Genomic DNA, 22,429 nt, shown 5'->3' on the forward strand with positions numbered 1-22,429 from the left:
GGTTTAAAATGATTGCTTATTTGAAAAAAGAATGGACTTTACAACTAACTAATAATGACAATGAAATTATCAATTTTCAAGGCAGAGGAGAAGCATGTCGAAAGTTTGAAAGCTTTTATTTATAATCTCCACTTACTTATAACTTTCTCATGTTTTTGAACCTCCCCCATCCATAATGGTTTGAGACCCCCTACCCCTTCTCCTGCTGTACTTGGGGTAGATGTTGGTCCCCACAGATGCCCAACTGATTTGACTATATGACCCATTCCCAAATACTGTTCTCTTTCTTATAGATTTTTTCCTTTACTCCCTGGTTTTAGAGGGGCTATGTGAAGCAAATTATATTATTTAAAAAGAACAAAGAGAAAATCTGGAAAACATGGGCTTCTGACGGCTCTTCCTAAATATTTTAAGATAGCATAAAACCTCATCATTTTGGCAGTTACAACATACCTTCATTTAGCCAAGGATTTAGATTTCATAAATAAAAGCAAAAAAAAAAAATGCTTAAAGAACAAGATCACTATACCAGAAATTGAGGTATATTAACTGTTATTTATTTTGAATTAAAAAGTAAATTTTTACGGTTGGAGATTCGTGCAAATGAGTAGCACTTAATTATCTAAATTTTCTTCCTTTTTATCATATCCTAAGTAATTTGACCTATTTTAAAACTACAGATTTTACTCTTATAAAATCATCTAATTATGTTTTCAAGCCAACATTAAAATTACTTACACAAAGTAAGTTTATAGGTACGTTACAATTTATGCAAAGCAATATGAAATATAAAACACATTATTCATGTTAAATAATACCATAAAGTCTACTTTTTTATTTGTAAGCCAACTATTATATCACTCCCCATTGGTGGAGGTACAAGTATGGGAAGATGCAGTACTTTAAAACTTATATTGCAAAATCTATGTATATAAGCATATCTTCATGTACAAAAGCAAAAAGGAAAGTAGGCACATGCATTATACACACAGAAAATCTAATTTAAAATAAATTAAATATTTATTGGAAATGTTCTTTTGTTGGACAAGATAAGAACAATCTGTTAAACTAATTAATCTTTGTTTACTTCTCATTAAAGGATTATTTAAAGCTGTACATTGCAAAAATGGCATTGAAATCAAAGAATCTTTCAATGACTCACATATCCACAACTTAATATGATTGGAAAATTACTTAAGCCCTGTGAATCTCTTTTTCCAAATCTGTAAAATGGTGATAAATAATACATAGTAACAGCTTTGTTTTGAGGATTGATATTTGTGAAGGACCCTGGCATATAGTAGAAACTTAATGAATATTCTCTCTCTCTCTCTCTCTCTCACACACACACACACACATCTGTTATTCTAGACAGAAATTCTTACTTAGTAGTCACTTAAATCTGATTAATATTTGTCCACTCTGTATTCCAATAGTTACATCACACAGTAACTCAAATACTGGAATTCTCAACTCAAGGATAGGCCAATTAAATGGTTATCTTTACTCATAAAACAGACTGGCAAACTGCTTTCACAGTACTGCCTATCAAACTGAACAGGTTCTTAGATGGTAGAGTTGTTTTCTTAATTCCATTTCTATAAGGAATAAATTCTTGATTTTCTCAAAGTAAAGAATTCAGTCTGTCAAAGAAAATATATTTTATTAATAAATGATATCAGCTAAAACATCTTGCATAGAAATCATTAGTCACAAAGACAACTTGGTGAATAAATTCTATTAGTTAATAGTGTATGCCAAGTGTATGCTGAAACACTGCTTTTCTCTGAAGGGACAGCAAGAATGACAGGGTGATCAAAGGTCCATGCAATGCCTTTACTCCTTCTCTACAAGACTGCTTTCCAGTCTTTGGTGGAGAATATTTAGAATATGTTCCAAATCAAATACAAAGTTGCTGGTGCAGAGAGGAGTTGGAGAGACTAGAGAGTCAGCAGTAACTGCTGAAAATCTCAGAGGCAGCACTTATTTTAATGTATTTTAAATACATGGGCACACATATGCACATGCAAACCCAGCCAGCACCTCTACATGCTATTGCTTCATTAGTTTGTTTTTAAGAAAGTAAAGAGAAACGAACAAGACAGATTACTTCTTGTTTTAAAACCAAAATATTAAATTTGTCACTGCAGGTAGCCAGAAGTATAGTATGGCAAGCAACTGTTCCCAGTATGGCACCTTGCTGATATTCTTTCCACTGCCTGAATGTTTGTGTTAGCTACACCTTCTATCCCCTTTCCACTTCTCCACATTTGGTTCTTCCATCCTCCCCCCCAAATAATTTTTTTAAAGGCAATATAATGAATTGTTTCAGCTGTTCACCTCATAAATCAGAGAATATCTGAAAGCTGATCTGAAGTTGTATTTAGTTACATCTTGGGTGTCATAAAGACATTGCCTAAGTAACAAAGCACTGTCCTGCAGGAAACCAATGTATTATTGGTTATTTTATTCTTTAAAATATAAAATCAAGACAGGTTCCCCCATATACTTACATGTATAAAAAGCCTCTCTTTAATTGTCCTAATCCTTATAAAATGTAAAGGATGGAGCCCAAAAATAATGCTGGACTTATAAAAACATGCTGTAGTGGCACCTGAGTGGCTCAGTTGGTTAAGCAACTGCCTTCGGCTCAGGTCATGATCTCAGGGTCCTGGAATCAAGCCCCAGGTCAAGCTCCATGCTCAGTGGGGAGCCTGCTTCTCCCTCTTTCTCTGCCCCTCCCCCTGTTTGCACTCTCTCACTCTCTCTCTGTAAAATAAATAAAATCTTTTAAAAAAAAGATGTGTTGTACACCTAATCAGCATAAATGTTATGACAAAATAAAAAAAAAAAAAAACTTGCTTTAAATGTTTAATTTGCTTTATGTAAAAATCTAATTATTGCCACCCTTGCCCTCTGGAATATTATATTTGAAAAACTCTATGTATATCGTATGACCTATATGGGACTATAACCAAAATATACATGTTACCAAACACAAAGTGTTGCTATGGTATATCCCAAGTATAGAAATGTTTGAGATATGTAGGTGAAAAGAGAAGGAAGAAATAAGAACAGTGCAGAAACTAGAGAGTTATCAAATGGAAAATTTTTTGTACTGAGTATGTGGGGTGGAAACAAAGAAGATATATAAGAAAAGAGATAGGGAATGTTATTAGCTCTTTTTGACAGTTCAGGAAGAGTGAATAAACTTGAAAAAGGAATAATAATAAAGATGGTAACATCTAGGTACTGAAAATCAGCTATGTGAACTGACAGGTCTCATAGCACATATGATTATTAAAATACATTGTGACTTTGACTTTTTCTTGTGAACTAATTTTTCTGAGAGCTGAGTCTTGTTCACAGTCAAATCCCAAAAATTTAGCATAGGGCCTATATCAAAGTTAGGTATTATGCATTAAGTGAAAAAAAAATTTTTTTTGCAAGTGTTTTTCCCAAGTAATCATCATAACAGCACTTGGGATAGGCAATATTTTCCTAATTTAGAATGAGAAAACCAAAATACAAAGGAGTTAAGTTAACTTGACCAAGATCCAAATCATGATTTAAATGAAAATATCTCTGATTCCACTATAACAACAGGACTGAGATCAGATGAACTGGGATGAAAGAAACAAAGAAACTGGAAAATCAGGGTACAATGTAATGAAAAGAGGGGATTGTGAGAAAATGAACGTTTTCCCTCTAAAACCAGGAAAAAGGCAAGGATCCTCTCATCACTCCTCTTACATTATGCTTGGAGTCTCAGCTAGTGCAAAAAGGCAATAATCTGAAGTAAAAAGCATTGTCTATAAAGAATAGACAAAAACCTACTGGAAATAAATAATTGTAGCAAGGTCACAGGAAACAAAAAATATACGAAAATCAATTGCTTTCCTATACATCAGCCTTGAGAAATTAGAATTTGAAATGAAAATCACAATATCATTTATAATAGCTCACTAAAAAGGAAATAGTTGGTATAAATCTAACAAAATAAGTAAGGACTTATATATGGAAAACTACAAAACTTTGGAGAAAGAAATCAAAGATGATCAAAACAAAGAGAGATATTTCATGTTCAGGGACTAGAAGACTCATTTTTCAGATGTCAATTCTTCCCAACTGGATCTATAGAATCAATGCAGTCCCAATAAAATCTCCACAAGCTATTTATGAATATTAATAAACTGTTTCTAAGGTTAACATGGAAAGCCAAAAGACCCATATTAGCCACCACAATATTGAAATAAAAGAAAAAGTTGGAGGACTCAGGATGCCTGATTCATAATTTACTATAAAGCTACAGTAATCAAGACAGAATGAAATTTTTGAAGACTAAACACATAGATTACTGGAATAGAAGAGAATGCCCCAAAACAAAACAAAACAAAACCAAACATACAAGTGCAGTTAACTGATCTTTGACAAAGAAACAAAGGCAATTCAATGGCAACAAGAAAGGATAGTCTTCTCAACAAAAACAAAAAAAAGAAAGAAAGGAAGAAAAGAAAAAAAAAGAAAAGAACAAGAATGGAAGGAAGGAAGGAAGGAAGGAAGGAAGGAAGGAAGGAAGGAATCTAGACATGGATGCCATTCTTTTCATAAAAATTAACACAAAATGGATCACAGATCTAAACATAATCACAATTATAAAGCTTTTAAAAGAAAACAGGAGAAAATCTCTATGACTTTGGGTTTAGCAATGCGGTTTTTAATACAGTATCAAAAGTGTGATCCATAAAAAAAACTCATGTTAAAATATTTTAAAATTAAAAACTTCTACTTGGTAAAAGACACTATTAAGAGAATGAAAAGTCACAGATTGAAAGAAAATATCTGTATAATGCATTCTGATAAAGGACTTGTTTCTAAAATATATGAAGAACTCTTTTTTTTTTAAAGATTTTATTTATTTATTTGACAGAGAGAGACACAGCAAGAGAGAGAGAACACAAGCAGGGGGAGTGGGAGAGGGAGAAGTAGGATTCCCGCTGAGCAGGGAGCCCGATGTGGGGCTCGATCCCAGGACCCTGGGATCATGACCTGAGCTGAAGGCAGACGCTTAATGACTGAGCCACCCAGGCACCCCTATATGAAGAACTCTTAACACTTAGCAAGAAAATAAACAATCCAATTAAGAAGTTGCCAAAATATTTGAGCAAATTCCTCATCAAAGAATATACAGATGGCAAGTAAGCATATGAAAAGATGCTCAACAACATTTGCTATTGGGGAATTGCAGATTAAATAATGAAATGACATTATACATTTATTAGAATGGCTAAAATCTAAAGCATTGACAATATCAAGTAGGATATATCATCATAAGAATTCTTCCTCCTTGCTGGTGGGAATTTGAAAGAGAGTTTGGTAGTTTCTCACAAAGCTCAACATAGTCCGAAAAGATAACGTAGGAATTGCACTCCTACATATCTATTCAACTAATTTTAACATTTGTGTTTACCCAAAAACCTGCATGAAAATATTTATAACAGCTTTATTCATAATTGCCAAAAACTGAAATGTGAACAAGATGCTCTTCATTCATAGAATGGATAAAGAAACAAACAAAACTGTGGTACATCCATGCAATGAAATATTATTCACTAGTAGAAATAACTGTCTAGCTTCAAAAAAGCATGGAGAAACCTCAAATGTATATCACTAGGTAAAAGAAGCCAGTCTCAAAAGGATATAAACTCTGATTCCATTTATATGACACTGTGAAAAGGTAAAACCATAGAGACAATGAAATGATCAGTGGTTGCCAGGGATTCAGGAAGAGGGAAGAAAGGCTGAATAAATGAAGCACAGGAGATTTATAGGGCAATGAAACTATTCTTTTTGATATTACTATAATGGGTACATGATGTTAGGCTTTAGGCAAAACACATAAACTTAAGAGAACAAAGAATTCATCTTAATATATATACATTTAAAAGAGTCATTTAGGAAGTTAGAGGATCCAAAGAGGGGTTGCAGCTGTAACAAAACAATCTTGTTGCATTTCAAATGTCTGTTACCATCTCCTTGAAAGAAATAGGGGGGAAATGTGCTGACCTAATGTACATTAGGTAACTTTGGAAATGAATGGAGTCAGTAAGACAAAAGACTAAAGACTAAAGACAAAAGGGATTGCATACGGTACTGTATTCTAGTGGATAAAGTTCTTTCACATGAAGGTATGGTTAATAATTCTGATATTGCTATATATATATATTGAAATTAAACAATTAAGTAAGTGGATGGTGGATGGGAAAAACCAGTTTCTCACTGTTGGAGTGGGAATTTACAGCAAGGGAAGAAGGCTAAAACCATTCCATTGGGTAATGGAAGAGAGTTAAAGATAACAGTATGAAATTATGCTCAGTGTAATGTAGATACAGATGGGTACATACAGAAATATTTATAGATATATGAATACATAGAGATTATTTTCATCCTTTTAAAAATAGTTTTACAGAGATACAATTCATATACCATAAAACCAACCATTTAAAGCGTACCATTTAGTGGCTTTTAGTATATTCACAGTTATGCATCCATCACCATAATCAGTTTTAAAACATTTGCATTTTTCAGAATGTAACCCCATATCCTTCAATCCTTAAAGCCCATCCTAGCCTTAGGCATCTACTAATCTATGTCTATCTCTATAGATTTGCCTACTATGGACATTTCACATAAATGGTATCACACAGTATATGGTCCTTCGTGTTTGGTTCTAACCATGATGTTTTCAAGGTTCATCTATGTTGTAGCATCATGTATCAATATTTCTTTTTTTTTTAAGATTTTATTTATTTATTTAACACAGAGAGAGAGAGCTAGAGCAGGAACACAAGCAGGGGGAGTGGGAGAGGCAGGCTTCCTGCTGAGCAGGGAGCCCGATGTGGGACTCGATCCCAGGACCCCAGGATCATGAACTGAGCCAAAGGCAGACGCTTAACGACTGAGCCACCCAGGCGCCCTCAATATTTCATTTTTTAATTTGTCAAATGACATTCCACTGCATGGGTATGCCACATTTTATTTATCCATTCCTCCACTGATGGACATTTAGGTTGTTTACACTATTTGGCTATTATAAATAATGCTGTTATAAACTTTTGTGTGCCAATTGTGTGTGTATATATGTGCTTTTTTCCTTTGAGCCTATGCTAAGGACTGAAATTGGGAACTGTCAGAATGATTTCCAAAGCAGCTGTACCATTTTACATTCTCACCAATAGTGTCTGAGAATTCCAACTTCTCCACATCTTCACTAACACTTGTCCTTATCTATCTTTATGATTATAACCATCCCAGTGGCTATAAAGTATTCCATGTGGCTTTGATATATATTTCCTTGATGGCTAACAATGCTGAGCATCTCTTCATTTCCTTATTGGCCATTTACATACCTTCTTTGGAGAAATGTCTACTTGAATCCTTTGAATGTGTCTCAATATTTTATACCTATGTTGTCTTCTAAGAGTTTTATATTTTTAGCTCTTATATTTAGGTTTTTGATCCATTTTGAGTTAATTTTGGTATATGGTGTAAGTCCTCAGATTCATGATTTTGCATGTGGATATCCAGTTAATCTGGCACCATTTGCTGAAGAGACAATTTTTCTCCATTGTTTTTATCACCCCTGAAAATCAATTGATTCTAAATGTGAAGGTTTATTTCTGAACTCTCAATTCTATTTCAGTGACTATATCACTATCCATATGCCATATGTGGACATATCTCACACTGTCTAGATTACCACTTCTTTAAAACTGCTAAGTTTTAAAATCAGGGAGTGTGAGTGCCTCAACTTTTTTTTTTTTAATTGTTTTGGCTATTCTAAGTTCCTTGCATTTTTATATGAATCTTAGCATTAGTTTGTCTATTCCTGTAAAAAAAGTAAGCTTGGGTTTTGGTGGAGATAGATCTATAAATCAATGTGGAGATTATTAGTATCTTAACATATCATTAAGTCTTTGGGCTCATGAAAATAGAATGTCTTTCCATTTATTTAGATCTTCTTTAATTTCTTTCTGTTGTTTTGTTGTTGTTTTTAGTTTTCAGAATATAAGTTTTGTACATTTGCAAATTTATTCCTAAGTGTTTCATTTAGTTTTATTCTATTTTCAATGAATAATGTTATTTAGAGTTTAGAACTCCTTTGTTCTAAGGAAGTAATAGCATTCTTTCTGAGAAGACTTAGGCTTTAAACTCACCTCCCTAGATAATTTCACAAAATCTAAGCAATTAAGAAGAATACATTTTAAAATGTTCATTTTTATAGTTTCTTTTAGGGATAATATTTAAAGGACATCTGGGGTACATTGTTTCCTTCCCTTTGATTTTATTCTTTGGCAACCCCTGAGGTTTCTTCTCTTGCAAAACTGATGGTAGAGTAAAAGGAAGGTTGACATTCCCCTAAGCCTGTTGGCAAATATAATTTATAGCAGGTCCTTCCTATCTGAGTTAATAGTTAGACATGGGAGTTGTTTGAAATTTAAATATTTCCTGTTTATTTTTAAAGGTACCATTGCAGAGAATTGGGAATAGCACCTTTCCACCTGCATTTTCCCCACCACCTACAAAACTGACATCTTATCTTTATAGTTTTGTTTTTACAAATGAGCATCTATAATGTAAAAAGAGGTACAGTGATGTCAAGTAACTTGACTGAGGTCAGCCAGTGGTGAAAGCTTTGAATTGAAATCCAGGCACTGTGAGCTACTGCCCATGTGCTTATGCCCTGATCCATTCTGTCTCCTATTTTCCAACACTTATTAAGATTATGACAGCTCTGAGAATTATTAATACAGAAGTATCTGTATTAAGCATGCTATTTCCTCTTGTTTAATCTACCTTTTCCTTAACTGAAAAATTTACGATGTTATTTCTAATTGATTCAGGCACATATATATTGAAAACGTCATGTGAAACAAAGATTCACTCACTTTTAATCACATAATAAATTGTGTTTGAATATGTCATACCCACAAAACCTCTTGGCAGATTATAAAAAGAACATTTGAGTAAGTTATTTGTCCTAGAATATGTTTGAATCATTATATGAAAATAATTTTGAATATTTCTATAACCAGTTTCTTTTATAAAGTTTTTAATAGATTCCAAAAAAGGGGATTTATACACTTATAATATTAATAATAATCATTATGATTATATTTTTGTGATATTTCATATCTCAGTGGGATTAGTTTTTAATTTTATCATATCACTATATAATGGTTGTGATAGTTGCCTTTGTCATCCTGCAAATTTAGAGCGAAATTACAGTAATATTATTAATCTTGACTTTTGCTTTTGATGAGATCCTTATTGTGGATTGGTTTATACACACACACATAAACATAATCTCTTTGTTCTTTCTGTTGAGAAGGCCCAGAAGAAACAATACCCTGTAATACTGTTTTTTTTTAAATGCTGGCCTTTACCCAGTTTGTGGCCCTGGCTAGAAGCTGAACAGTTCCCCTCTGGACTAGCAAACTAAGTCCACACCCAACCACCTCCCTGACTGGGCTCTCACACTCGGGGTCACTACCCATCTGCCCTAATCACCCACAGCCTGGCACCAACTAAGAACCAAACAGCTAAGAACTTCCTATGCCTCAAGCTTGCTGTAATTATTCCAACTAGCCAATGACTTACCTCGCTCCCCCTGTTATATTCTGGGGAAGAAGTGACATGAAAGAAGATCACTGGGGTACTTCATCTCACAGTTTCTACCTCCCTCATTTTCAGTGAAATATCCCACTACAGCCATATTCCCTGAGCCTCTGGTTCACCCTCTCTAAAAGCAAATGTCATCTCTGCTTACTGTTAGGGACAAACTGGGGAATGAGGAGCTGTGAACTAAGAAAGGGGATCCAGTTCGTCAAAACTTCACATTTCAGTTTCTGTCTTTAGCCCTTCCCTGAACCCAGGACTTCATAGGAATCTTGGGCTTTAAGTTCTTGAGCTTTTTTGGGTTTGACTAATTCACGTTGCCTCTGTTATCCCTTCTAGCCCCAAGTCAGGCACTGAGATTTTAGCTTTCTCTAACCTATTGTCACTTGTCTCTCACCCCACCAAATTGTTGCCAACTTCCAGCTGGATTTTTTTTTTCATTCTCATCGCTTTATGCCTCTCTTAGAAGTGATGTATAGATTTCATCAAAGTAAGGTCTTCATGTACTGAGCTTTACTTAACCGATTTCCACATAGGACACCCTTTCTTCACATCTGAACTGGCAGTATTGCCTCTGTGCATGCAATCACTATATTTCTCTGTAAGATGGCATTTTTCTGCTGTGGCTTTTGGATGAAGGGAAACAGAAATAAACTTCAGTTAAAATTAAAACTTTTATGGGAAGTTTAAGGGCAAAAATATTAAGAAAGTCAAACTTTTGGAAAGGGACAATGAAAGGATATTCAATATAGCTTAAATACAGAATTCAAAACCAAGGGAGATGAGAGCTTCTTCTTTTTTTTTTTTTTTTGAAATGCTAAATACTTCAAATAGTTGATAAATGGCTACTACATACTACGCACTGTTTTATCTAACTACAAAAGAGAACAAAGCATCAAAAATCCCTGCTGTTAGGTGTTTACATTCTAATTGGGAGACAGGTTAAGGGCAATGCATGCTTTGAAGAAAAATAATGCCAGAGAGATAAAACTTCATACCAATGAAGTTTGTGATGATGACATTTGAGCACAACTGGTTTTGGTGAGAAGATAATAACTGTTAAGATACCCAATGAAGGTGGGTGCCTGGGTGGTTCAGTCGGTTGAGCGACTGCCTTCAGCTCAGGTCATGATCCCAGGGTCCTGGGATCGAGCCCCACATCAGGCTCCCTGCTCTGCGGGGAGCCTGCTTCTCCCTCTCCCACTCCCCCTGCTTGTGTTCCCTCTCTCGCTGTGTCTCTCTCTCAAATAAATAAATAAAATCTTTAAAAAAAAAAAAAGAAAGAAAGAAAGTTTCTAAAAAAAAAAAAAAAAAGATACCCAGTGAAGGGTATTTCAGGCGTGAAGGGCCAATGACTGAAAAAGCCCTACAGTGAAATTTACCTGGTGTACTCAAGAAGTATCAGGTATACCCAGATGATCATGTCATTAGAAAATAAGGACAGGTGTCTTTCTGATCTGTACTCCTTTAATTCCTTTCTTAATGCCTTACTGCCCTGGCTAAAACCTCCTGTATTCTGTAGAAAAGCAGTGGTGTGAGCAGACATCTTTGCCTTATTCACAAACTTAGGGGCAAAGTATTTAATCTTTCAGTATTAAGTATGTTATCAACTATAAATTTGCATAGATATTCTCTTTAAAATTGCAGAAGTTCCTCTCTATTCCTGGTTTTCTGAGAGTTTTTATCATGTTGAATTCATTGATTAGTTTTTGGATTTTGAATCAGTCCTATATCACTAGGATAAACCCAACTTGATCGTGGTGTAAAATTCCTTACATATATATTGTTGAATTTTATTTGCTAATATTCTGAGAATTTTTGTGTGTATGTTCATGAAGGATATTGATCCATAGTTTTAATTTGTTTACTGTCTCTGGTTTTGGTATCAGAATAATGTTTAGAAAATGAAATGTTATGTATTACCTCTGCTTCTCTTTTCTGGAGGGAGATCTTATAGAATTTTTATTAATTATTCTTTAGTAGAGCTCTCCAACAAGACCACCTGAGACCTGAGATTCCTTTTTATGGAGTTCTTTCATTACAGGAAATTCCATTTCCTTAATTATCAAATAATCAGTTGCACATGGCCTGTGTTGTTTGAAGAATTAGCCAACTTCATCTAATTTGTTAAATTTACGTGTGTAGAGTTGCTTATAGTACAGGCACACCTGGTTTTATTTTGCTTCACTTCATTACACTTGAAAGATAGTGTGTTTTTTACAAATTGAAGTTTTGTGGCAACCCTGAATCAGGCAAGTCTATAGGCACCATTTCTCACTTATGTCTCTGTGTTGCATTTTGGTAATTCTCACCATATTTCAAACTTTTTCTTTACTATTATGTTTATTATGGTGAACTGTAATCAGTTTTTGATGCTATGGTTGTAATTGTTTTGGGGAACCACAAACCATGCCCATATAAACAGCAAAGTTAATCAATAAACATAGTGTATGTTCTGACGGTTCTACCAACTAGCTGTTCCTCCATCTCTCTCCTTCTCTTGGGGCTTCTCTATTCCTTGAGATACAATTATATTGAAATTAAAACAATTAGTAACTCTACAATGACCTCTCAGTGTTCAAGTGAAAGGAAGAGTTGCATATCTCTCAATTTAAATCAAACACCAGAAATGAGTAAGCTTAGTGAGGAAGTTATGTTGAAAGCCAAGATAGGCCAAAAGCTAAGCCTGTTGCATCAAACTGTTAGCCAAGTTATGAATGCAAAGGAAAATTTCTGGAAGGAAATTAAAAGTGCCACTCCAATGAACACACAAGTGATCATAAAGTGAAACAACCTTATTGCTGATATGGAAAAAGTTTTAATGGTCTAGATAGAATATCAAACCAGCCACAATATTCCCTTAAGCCAAAACCTAATCCACAGCAAGACCATAACTCTCTTCAATTCTGTGAAGGCTGAGAGAGGTGAGGAAGCTGCAGAAAAAAAGTCTGAAGCAGAAGTTGGTTCATGTGGTATGAGGAAAGTAACCGTCTCTATAACACAAATGCAAGATGAGGAAGAAAGTGCTGATGTAGAAGCTGCAGCAAGTTATCTGGAAGGTCTGATGAAGTTCATGCTTGAAGGTAGCTACACTAAACAACAGATGTTCAATGCAGATGAAACTGCCTTATATTGAAAGAAGATGCCATCTAGGACTTTCATAGCTAGAGAGGAGGTATCAATGCCTTGCTCAAAGCTTCAAAGGACAGGCAAGACTTTAAGTTGAAACCAATGCTCATGTATCATTCCAAAAATCCTAGGGACCTTCAGAATAATGCTAAATCTACTCCATCTGTGTTCTAGAAATAGAACAACAAAGTCTGGATTATAGCACATCTGCTTACAAAATGGTTTATCAAATGTTTTAAGCCCACTGTTGAGATTTATTGCTTAGAAAAAAAAAAAAAAAGATTCCTTTCAAAATATTACCACTCATTTACAATATACCTGGTCACCCATGAGCTCTAATGGAAAACAATGAGATTAATATTGTTCACATGCCTGCTAATACAGCACCCATTCTGCAGGCCATGGATCAAGGAGTTGTTTAGACTTTCAAGGCTTATTATTTAAGAAATACAGTTTGTAAGGCTGTATTTTCCATAGATGGTGAATCCCCTGATGGATCTGGGCAAAGTAAATTGAAAACCTTCCAAAAAGGATTAACCATTCTAGATGTCACTAAGAATGTGATTTTTGATTCTTGGGAAGAGGTCAAACCATCAACATTAACAAGAGTTTGAAAGAAGTTGATTCCAACTTTCATGGATGACTTTGACGGGTTTGAGACTTCAGTGGAGGGAGTAATGGCAGACGTGGTGGAAATAGCAAGAGAATTAAAATTAAAGTGGAACCCAAAGATGTGACTGAATAGCTGCAATCTCATGTTAAAACATAAATAGATGAAGAGTTGCTTCTTATGGATGAGCAAAGAAAATGGTTTCTTGGGGCGCCTGGGTGGCTCAGTCATTAAGCGTCTGCCTTTGGCTCAGGTCATGATCGAGGGTCCTGGGATCGAGTCCCACATTGGGCTCCCTGCTCGGCGGGAAGCCTGCTTCTCCCTCTCCCACTCCCCCTGCTTGTGTTCCTGCTCTCGCTATCTCTCTCTGTCAAATAAATAAATAAAATCTTAAAAAAAAAAAAAAGAAAATGGTTTCTTGAAATGGAATCTGTTCCTAGTGAAAATGCTGTGAATATTGTTGAAATGACAACACAAGATATAGAATATTACATAAACTTAGTAAATAAAGCAGTGGCAGGGTTGAGAAGACTGACTCCCATTTTGAAAGAAATTCTACTGTGGGTAAAATGCTATCAAATAGCATCACATGCTATTGAGAACTCATGCATGAAAGGAAGAGTCAATTGATGCAGCAAACTTCATTGGTGTCTAAAGAAATTGCCCCAGGCACCCAACCCTGAGCAACCACCATCCTAATCAGTCAGCGGCCATCAACATTAAGACAAGAACTTCCACCAGCAAAAAATTATGACTTGTTGAAAATTCAAGTGATGGTTAACATTTTTAATCAATAAAGTATTTTTTAACAATGGTACGTACATTGTTTTTTAACACTACTGCACACTTAACAGACTACAGTATAGTGTAAACATAACTTTTATACACAGTGGAAAGCCAAAAATTTCATTTGATTAGCTTTACTGTGATATTCACTTTATTGTGGTAATCTGGAACTGAATCCATATCTTCAGTCTATTTTCTTTGCCAGTTTCACTGGGGGTTGTCAATTTTACTGATCTTTTCCAAAAAAACAGGTTTTTGTTACATTTATTTCCTCTCCTTATTTTTCCTCAATTCATTTTCTTTCTGTTTTTATTTCATTGATTTCTGTTCTTTATTATTTCCTTCATTCAACTTGCTTTTTATTTATTTTGCTCTTGTTTTTCTAGGTCCTCTGCATGAAAGCTTTTATTATTGACCCAAGATTTTCTTCTTTTCTAATGTATGCATCTAATGTTATTTCTCTCTCAATACTACTTTTGCAGAATCCCACACATATGCTGTATTTTCATTCAATTCAATGTATTTTTAAATCTCTCTTGAGACATTTTATTTGACTCATTATTGTTTAGAATTATATTGATTAATTTCCAAGTGTTTGGCAATTATCTTCTTTCTGTTTTTGATTTCTAGTTTGATTCAATTATACTGAAAGAACACACTTTGTATTTCAATTCTTTTAAATTTTTTGACATATGTTTTATGTCTCCCAGTGTGTTCTATCTTGATAAATGTTCTGTTCTCTGTTCATGCTTTAAACACATACATAATATGCTCTATGTTCTGTAAATGTTCATTAGATCTGGACTGAGTTCAAATATATTGTTGAGTTGGACTATCAATTTTTGAGAGAGGATGTCAAAGTATCCAAATATAACTATGGATGTCTCTATCTTTTTCCAATTAAAAGTTTCATTAATGGTATATCTTTATATCTTTTTTCATAATTTTATTTTCAACTTATTTATATCATTTTACTCAATATAAGTCTTGTAGAGAGCATAGCATGGACTTATATATATTTTTTTAATTCACACTTATAATCTCTACCTTTTAATTTATAAGTTTGGACCAATAAAATATAACTATGTTTAATTTAATCTAATAATTGGTATGTTCATTCTGGCATTTTATTTTATTTTGTATTCTCTCTGTTCTCACTGTTCTCTCTGTTCTTCATTTCTCCCCTCCCTTTTCTGATTTCCTGTAGATATGTGTACATTTTTTAGAATTACACTTTGATTTATCTATAGTGCTTTTTGAGTGTTTCTCTGTATAACATATTTAGTGCTGTGCCCTAAGTAGGCAGTGCATTGGGTATATGTAATATCACTGTCTCCTGGTCCCAGTATTTTACCAGTACAAAGGAGATGAAGAAAACCTATCTTCATTTATGTCCCTTTACCTTGTTTTATGTCTAATATAATTGCCTTTAATATGTCCTCTATGACCACTGAGAACCACATTAGATAGTGCTACAATTCTTGCTCGAAACTTCATTCATCATTTAGAAAACTCAATAGAAGGAAAATGTATTGTATTTCCCATATTTTTACTCTTCCCATTGTTCTTTCTTCCTTTGTGTAATTTCAGTTTCTTTCCTCTTCATTTACTTTCTGCTTATAAAGTTCTTTTTAGTCATTCTTTAGAATATTTCTGTTGGTAACAATTTTTCTTAGTTCCTTGCTTCTGATAATGTATCAGTTTCTCCTTGATTCCTGAAGGATATTTTTGACATACATAGAAATCTGGGTTAACATTCCTTCTTTTCAGGAATTGGAAAATACTTTGCCACCTTCTTCTAGGGGAAAATCTGCTGTCGTTTGCAGTAGATTGTTTCCTCCCTATTTCTAAAGTGTTAACTTTTTCCTTTATGCTTTTAAGATTTTTTTTTTGTCTTTAGTTTTCAGAATTTGCCAAGTTTTCAGAATTTACCAAGATGCCAAGAATTTGAAAATTTTTGTCTTTAGTTTTCAGAATTTGCCAGAATTTGATAGGGTTTCTTGGGTTTATCCTTTTGAGATCTGTCCCACTTCTTGAATGTGTAGCATTATATCTTTTACAAAATTGGGGGGGGGGTGTTCAGTGGCTATTTCTTCAAGCACTCTTTGAGCTTTGAACTCTTTCTCTTTTCCTGGGACTCTGATGAAATAAATATTAGACCTTTTGTTAGAGTCCCATGGGACCCATAGTTTTGTTTTGTTTTGTTTTAAATCCAATTTCTCTCTTTTGTTCAGAAAGGGTAATTTCTATTTTACTATCTTCAAGTTAATTAATGTTTTCTTTATCTTCTCCATTCTGCTGTTGAGCCCATCCATTGAGTTTTTATCTCAATTATATTTCCAGTTCTACAGTTTATATTTTTCTATGACTTTCTATTTTCTCATTTGTTCCAACCCTGTTTGTAATAAGCATGAAACAATTTTATGACAGCTACTTTATAATACTTGTTAGATAATTGTAACATCTGTATCATTTCAGGTTTGGCATCTGTTGATTGTCTTTTCTCATTCAAGGTGAGAATCTCCTTGTTACAGCTGATTATAGGTGGAATTCCAGTCACTCTCCAGGCTTCCATTGACAAGACCATGGCTGGAGGCACAGGAATGCCTCATTACTGCTCCCTGAGAGTTCTCAGCTGACACTATGGTGAAGGGGGGCTCAATGCGCTGAAGTGAAAATCCTGACTTTCCACAAGGCCTCCTCTTTTACCTCTCCAGTGGGATGTGGAGGGAAAAAAAAAAACAAGATATTTTTAAACATCAAATTTCTCTGTGATACAAAACAGAAGAAATCAGTTCTAAGGGAGAAAAATAGTAAATATGCCATTAACAAAAATGACAATTTTAATAAAAAATTTCACTCTTTATTATGCTAAGTCATGTAGGATAGCAATTACATAAATTATATGGGCCTTGTTTTCACAGTATGACTTATTTCATTTCACCTGGTTTGTGTGATTCTTCATTTCAAAAACAATCCAAATGTTAGCCTATCAATCTCTACTCAATCTTGTTGAAGTATTATGTATTTAATTAAAATAAGGTTATATGGAAGCAATATAGCCTTTATAAATCTATGATCTTTAGAATATCCCTACGTTCTTTTTCATCAATATCATATTAAGAACACCTTGGTTTGAAACAATAATAATAAAACTCCTTTGCATTTAAAAATCATTCATTCACTCACAAAACATTTCTGTTGAGGTGACAAGTTTTGTTTTCTAACTTTATCCAGAAAGGCCACTGCCAAAACTGTTCAAATTGTTCATCCAGGATAATCATTCAAAATTATAGGCAAAGCAAACTAGAGAAAGGAAATAAATATCCAAATCAGTAGTTTGTTCACTGTTTTATGAATCAATTATGACCTCAGATAAGGTTTTGGAACTGAGACAAACACAAGTAAATAGTTAAAAAACAGAAAATGAGAAGAAGGGAGCCAACTTTTATTTTTCACCTCTAGCAGCCTCCAAGGTAATGCAGTCTCATTTAACGCTGTCACAGTGAATTATGTAAATTAGATGTTCTCTCTTTTACCTCATGGGAAGCAAGATTCAGAGAAGGTAATTAACTCGCATACGGTTACCAAAGCTAGCAAGTGGTAAGGCTGAGATTACAAGCCAGGTCTGCTTGATTTCAAAACCAATAGATTTCCACCATAAAACATACACACACACACACACACACATACACACACAAAATTAATCTTAGATCTGGAATTCCTTTGAGTCAGATATACTAAAATCTTTTCCAGGATAACATACAAAAAATGATAGATAAACAAAAAACAATGCCAAAGCATAACCAGGGCGATAAGGAAGAGGAAAAAATTTCTTAGTTGTCAGAATGATAATTGTCAATCTAGGGATAAGGAGGCTCTGCACAAGCAGTGGCCCTGACTGCATTCATCCTGGGCTTGTGGCTGGCAGGACCTAGGCAAGGTGAGAAGTGGCATTATAATAGTGTGTAAGTATGAAAAACATTTCTACTACCCAAAGGGCTATAGTAGAAAACTTGTCTTTTTGAATTTGGCTCTGGATGAAAGAATTAACAACTAATTCTCCTGAGAATTTGTATGTATTATTGTCCCACAGGTGAGTTTCAAATGAGGTTCACACTATCTGTGTGGCCTCAAATCCCAATACAGAATTTAGTGTAAAGGGTAACTCATTGCCAGTATCCTTGGGCACCTGGCAAAAGCAAGTACAAATGCAAATTCTGTATTTGTGATACATTATAAAGCTGAACCCCAAGAAATACCCACAGAGTGCCAAAAAACTTGAGCTCACAGTGAAAAATCACAGGAGGAAATAGAGCACAATGAATGAGTCAGCAGAATAACAAACCAACAAACAAGGAACAAATAATATATAATCTACAAACACTGCAGGTACTAGAATTCCAAGCACACCACATAGATAGGATTCTTAATATGATTACTATAACAGGAAGAGATATCAAATATATGACAGTGATATAAAATATTATGTGGCAAAAGCAAAATGGGATCAAACTTTTAGAAGCAAAAAAACATAAATGGCAGGATCAGAATTTCAATAAGTAAACAACAGAGTGAATCTAACCAGAGAGAGAGAGTTAGTGAAGTAAAAGAACACTGAAGGAGTAACTGTCAGTGCTCCAGAGAGACAAACAGTAAAATATAAGAAAATAAAAGAATGAAGAATCAAGGGCAGTAATCTAACAGCTATATAAAAAATATGACCAAAGAGAAAGAATAAAGAAATTGAGAAAGATTCATACTTTAAAAAAAAAATGCTGATAATTCTTCAGAATTGAAAAAAAATTATAAGTCCTTATATTCAAGAGTCCCTATAACTCCAAAGCAAAGTAAATAAAAAAGAAATCTTCATAAGTACAGTAGAATGAAACTGGAGATCCCCACAGACAGGGATTCCTAAACCTTCAAACATGGAAGAAGGGACAGATTCCCTACAAAGAAAACATAATTAGATAGATGGCAGACTTTCCAAAACTCCAAACTCAGAGTAGAGGGAGCAAAATAAAGCAAAAATGTCAACCTTCTTATAAGATGAAGAAAAAAATTAACACTAAAAATTTTTAAATATCTGGGGGGGGCGGAGCAAGATGGCGGAGAAGTAGGAGACCTGGATTTTGTCTCCTCTCAGGAATTCAGCTGGATAGGGATCAAACCATTCTGAACACCTACAAACTCAACAGGAGATCAAAGAAAAGAATAGCAACAACTCTCTCATCAGAAAAGCGACCACTTTCTGGAAGGTAGGATGTGCGGAGAAGTGAATCCGAGGCGATATTCGGGAGGATAGACGGTGGGGGAGGGGCCTCCGTCGGCCATTTCTGGCAAGTGATAGAACCACGGAGCACAAAATCGGAACTTTTAAAAGTCTGCTCCATTGAGGGACGTCACTCTGGTGGCTAAGCGGGGGGTGGGTCCCTCCGGGACAGGGTGGTCTCATGACCCTCAGGGTCACAGAAAGACCGGGGGTGCCTGAGTGCAGCAGAGCTCCCAGGTAACGGAGCAGGGAAGCTGGCTGCAGAGGCGGAGCCCAGGCGCGGGCTCTCAGCTCGGGGTTGCCATAAACCGTGATCCGTGGCACAGTCAGGCCACTGCTCCTCCAGCAGGGACCCAAAAAGTAGCAAATCTGGGGAGACTCACCTTCCTCCCCCGGGAGGAGCCGCACGGGAGTGCACCGCAGGGATCTGCTGGGTTTGGAGACTCCACCCAGGGTCGGGTGCCAGAGATAGAAACGTGCGGTCACAGGCCGGGGTGAGCACGGAGTGTGGCCAGAGACCGGGGAGAGGAAAGTGACTGACGGCTTTTCTCTGGGGGCTCACTGAGAAGCGGGGCCCCAAGTTCTCGACTCCTCTGGGGCAGAGATTGGGAGGCCGCCATTTTCACACTCCGCCTCCAAAGCTGTACGGAAAGCTCGCAGGAAACAAAAGCTCCGGAGAGCAAACCTGAGCAGATTACTCAGCCGGGAGGGGGCAAGGGCGGAGCAATTCCGCCTCCGGCAAAGACATTTGGAAACCACGGCAACAGGCCCCTCCCCAGAAGAACAGTGAGAACAGCCAGCCAAGATCAAGTTTACCGATCAATGAGAATGGCAGAACTCCAGCGCTAGGGGAATACTGCACATAGAATTCATGGCTTTTTTACCATGATTCTTTAGTCTTTCAAAGTTAATTTTTTTTAACTGTCTTTTTTACTTTTTCTTTTTTTTTTTTTTTGAGTTTTTCTTTTTCCCTTTTTCAACCAACATCTTATCAATCCCTTTTTGTAAAAAAACATTTTTATTTTTCATTTTTAGAGTCATATTCTATCCCTTCATAGTAGTTACCTGTATTTTTGGCATATATATATAAGTTGTTCTATCTTTAAAATTTTGAGATAGTTTCTTCTAACAGATTAAAATATACCCTAAATCTCTAGTATATGTTTTTTCTATTCCCCTGATCACATTCTCTCCCTTTTTTTCTTTTTTCTTTTTTTAAATCCTCTTCTTTCTTTTTTCAAACAACTTCATATCAATTCCTTTTATAAATTTTTTTTATAATTTCCATCTTTACAGTCATATTCCATCCCTTCATCATATCAACCCTCATTTTGTACATATATAAGTTTTTCTTTCTTTAAAATTTTGGGAGGCACTTTCTTCTAAAAGACCAAAATACACCCCAAATCTAGTGTGTGGCACTGATCTATATACCAGCCTGATCATATTTGATCATATTCTGGTTTTTTGTTGTTGTTGTTGTTCTGTTTTGTTTGTTTTTGTTTGTTTTTATCTTTATCTTTTTCTTTTTCTTTTTTCTCTCTTTCCGTTTCTTTTTCAACTGCTTCAGGTCTTTTCTGATTTGTTTAGAGTATATTTTCTGGGGACGTGGTTACTCTGCTAGCATTTTGTTCTCTCATTAATCTATTCTCCTCTGCACAAAATGACAAGATGGAAAAAATCACCTCAACAAAAAGAACAAGAGGTAGTACCGACTGCCAGGGACCTACTCAATATGGACATTAGTACGATGTCAGATCTAGAGTTCAGAATCATCACTTTAAAGATACTAGCTGGGCTTGAAAAAAATATGGAAGTTATTAGAGAAACCCTTTCTGGAGAAGTAAAAGAACTAAAATCTAACCAAGTAGAAATCAAAAAGGCTATTAATGAGGTGCAATCAAAAATGGGGGCGCTAACTGCTAGGATAAATGAGGTAGAAGAGAGAATCAGTAATATAGAAGACCAAATGATGGAAAATAAAGAAGCTGAGAAAAAGAGAGATAAACAACTACTGGATCACGAGGGCAGAATTCGAGAGATAAGCGATACCATAAGACGAAACAACATTAGAATAATTGGGATCCCAGAAGAAGAAGAAAGAGAGAGAGGGGCAGAAGGTATAATGGAGCAAATTATAGCAGAGAACTTCCCTAATTTGGGGAAGGAAACAGGCATCAAAATCCAGGAAGCACAGAGAACGCCTCTCAAAATCAATAAAAATAGGTCAACACCCCCACATCTAATAGTAAAACTTACGAGTCTTATAGACAAAGAAAATCCTGAGAGCAGCTCGGGAGAAGAGATATGTAACCTACAATGGTAGAAACCTTAGATTGGCAACAGATTTATCCACAGAGACCTAGCAGGCCAGAAAGGACTGGCAGGATATATTCAGAGCACTAATTGAGAAAAATATGCAGCCAAGAATACTATATCCAGCTAGGCTGTCATTGAAAATTGAAGGAGAGATAAAAAGCTTCCAGGACAAACAAAAACTAAAGGAATTTGCAAACACAAAACCAGCCCTACAAGAAATCTTGAAAGGGGTCTTCTAAGCAAAGAGAGGCCCTAAAAGCAACATAGACCAGAAAGGAACACAGACAATATACGGTAACAGTCACCTTACAGGCATTACAATGGCACTAAATTCCTATATTTCAATAGTTACCCTGAATGTAAATGGGCTAAATGCCCCAATCAAAAGACACAGGCTATCAGACTGGATAAAAAACAAGACCCAGCGATATGCTGTCTGCAAGAGACTCATTTTAGTACCAAAGACACCCCCAGACTGAAAGTGAGGGGGTGGAAAACCATTTACCATGCTAATGGACACCAAAAAAAAGCTGGTGTGGCAATCCTTGTATCAGACAAATTAGATTTTACACCAAAGACTGTGATAAGAGATGAGGAAGGACACTATATCCTACTTAAAGGGTCTATCCAAC

At 35.3% G+C, this 22,429-nt stretch overlaps 1 protein-coding gene across 1 annotated transcript in view; it reads right to left on the bottom strand.

Annotated features, from left to right (window-relative positions):
* SNTG1 (syntrophin gamma 1) overlaps positions 1-22,429 on the bottom strand; it is a 957,526-nt gene that overhangs the window by 299,792 nt on the left and 635,305 nt on the right. The window lies entirely within an intron of this gene.

The sequence above is a fragment of the Mirounga angustirostris genome, unplaced genomic scaffold (assembly GCF_029215605.1).
Source record: "Mirounga angustirostris isolate CCGP_5_RB_7025 unplaced genomic scaffold, mMirAng1.0.hap1 SCAF_4, whole genome shotgun sequence".
NCBI classification, from domain to species: Eukaryota; Metazoa; Chordata; class Mammalia; order Carnivora; family Phocidae; genus Mirounga; species Mirounga angustirostris.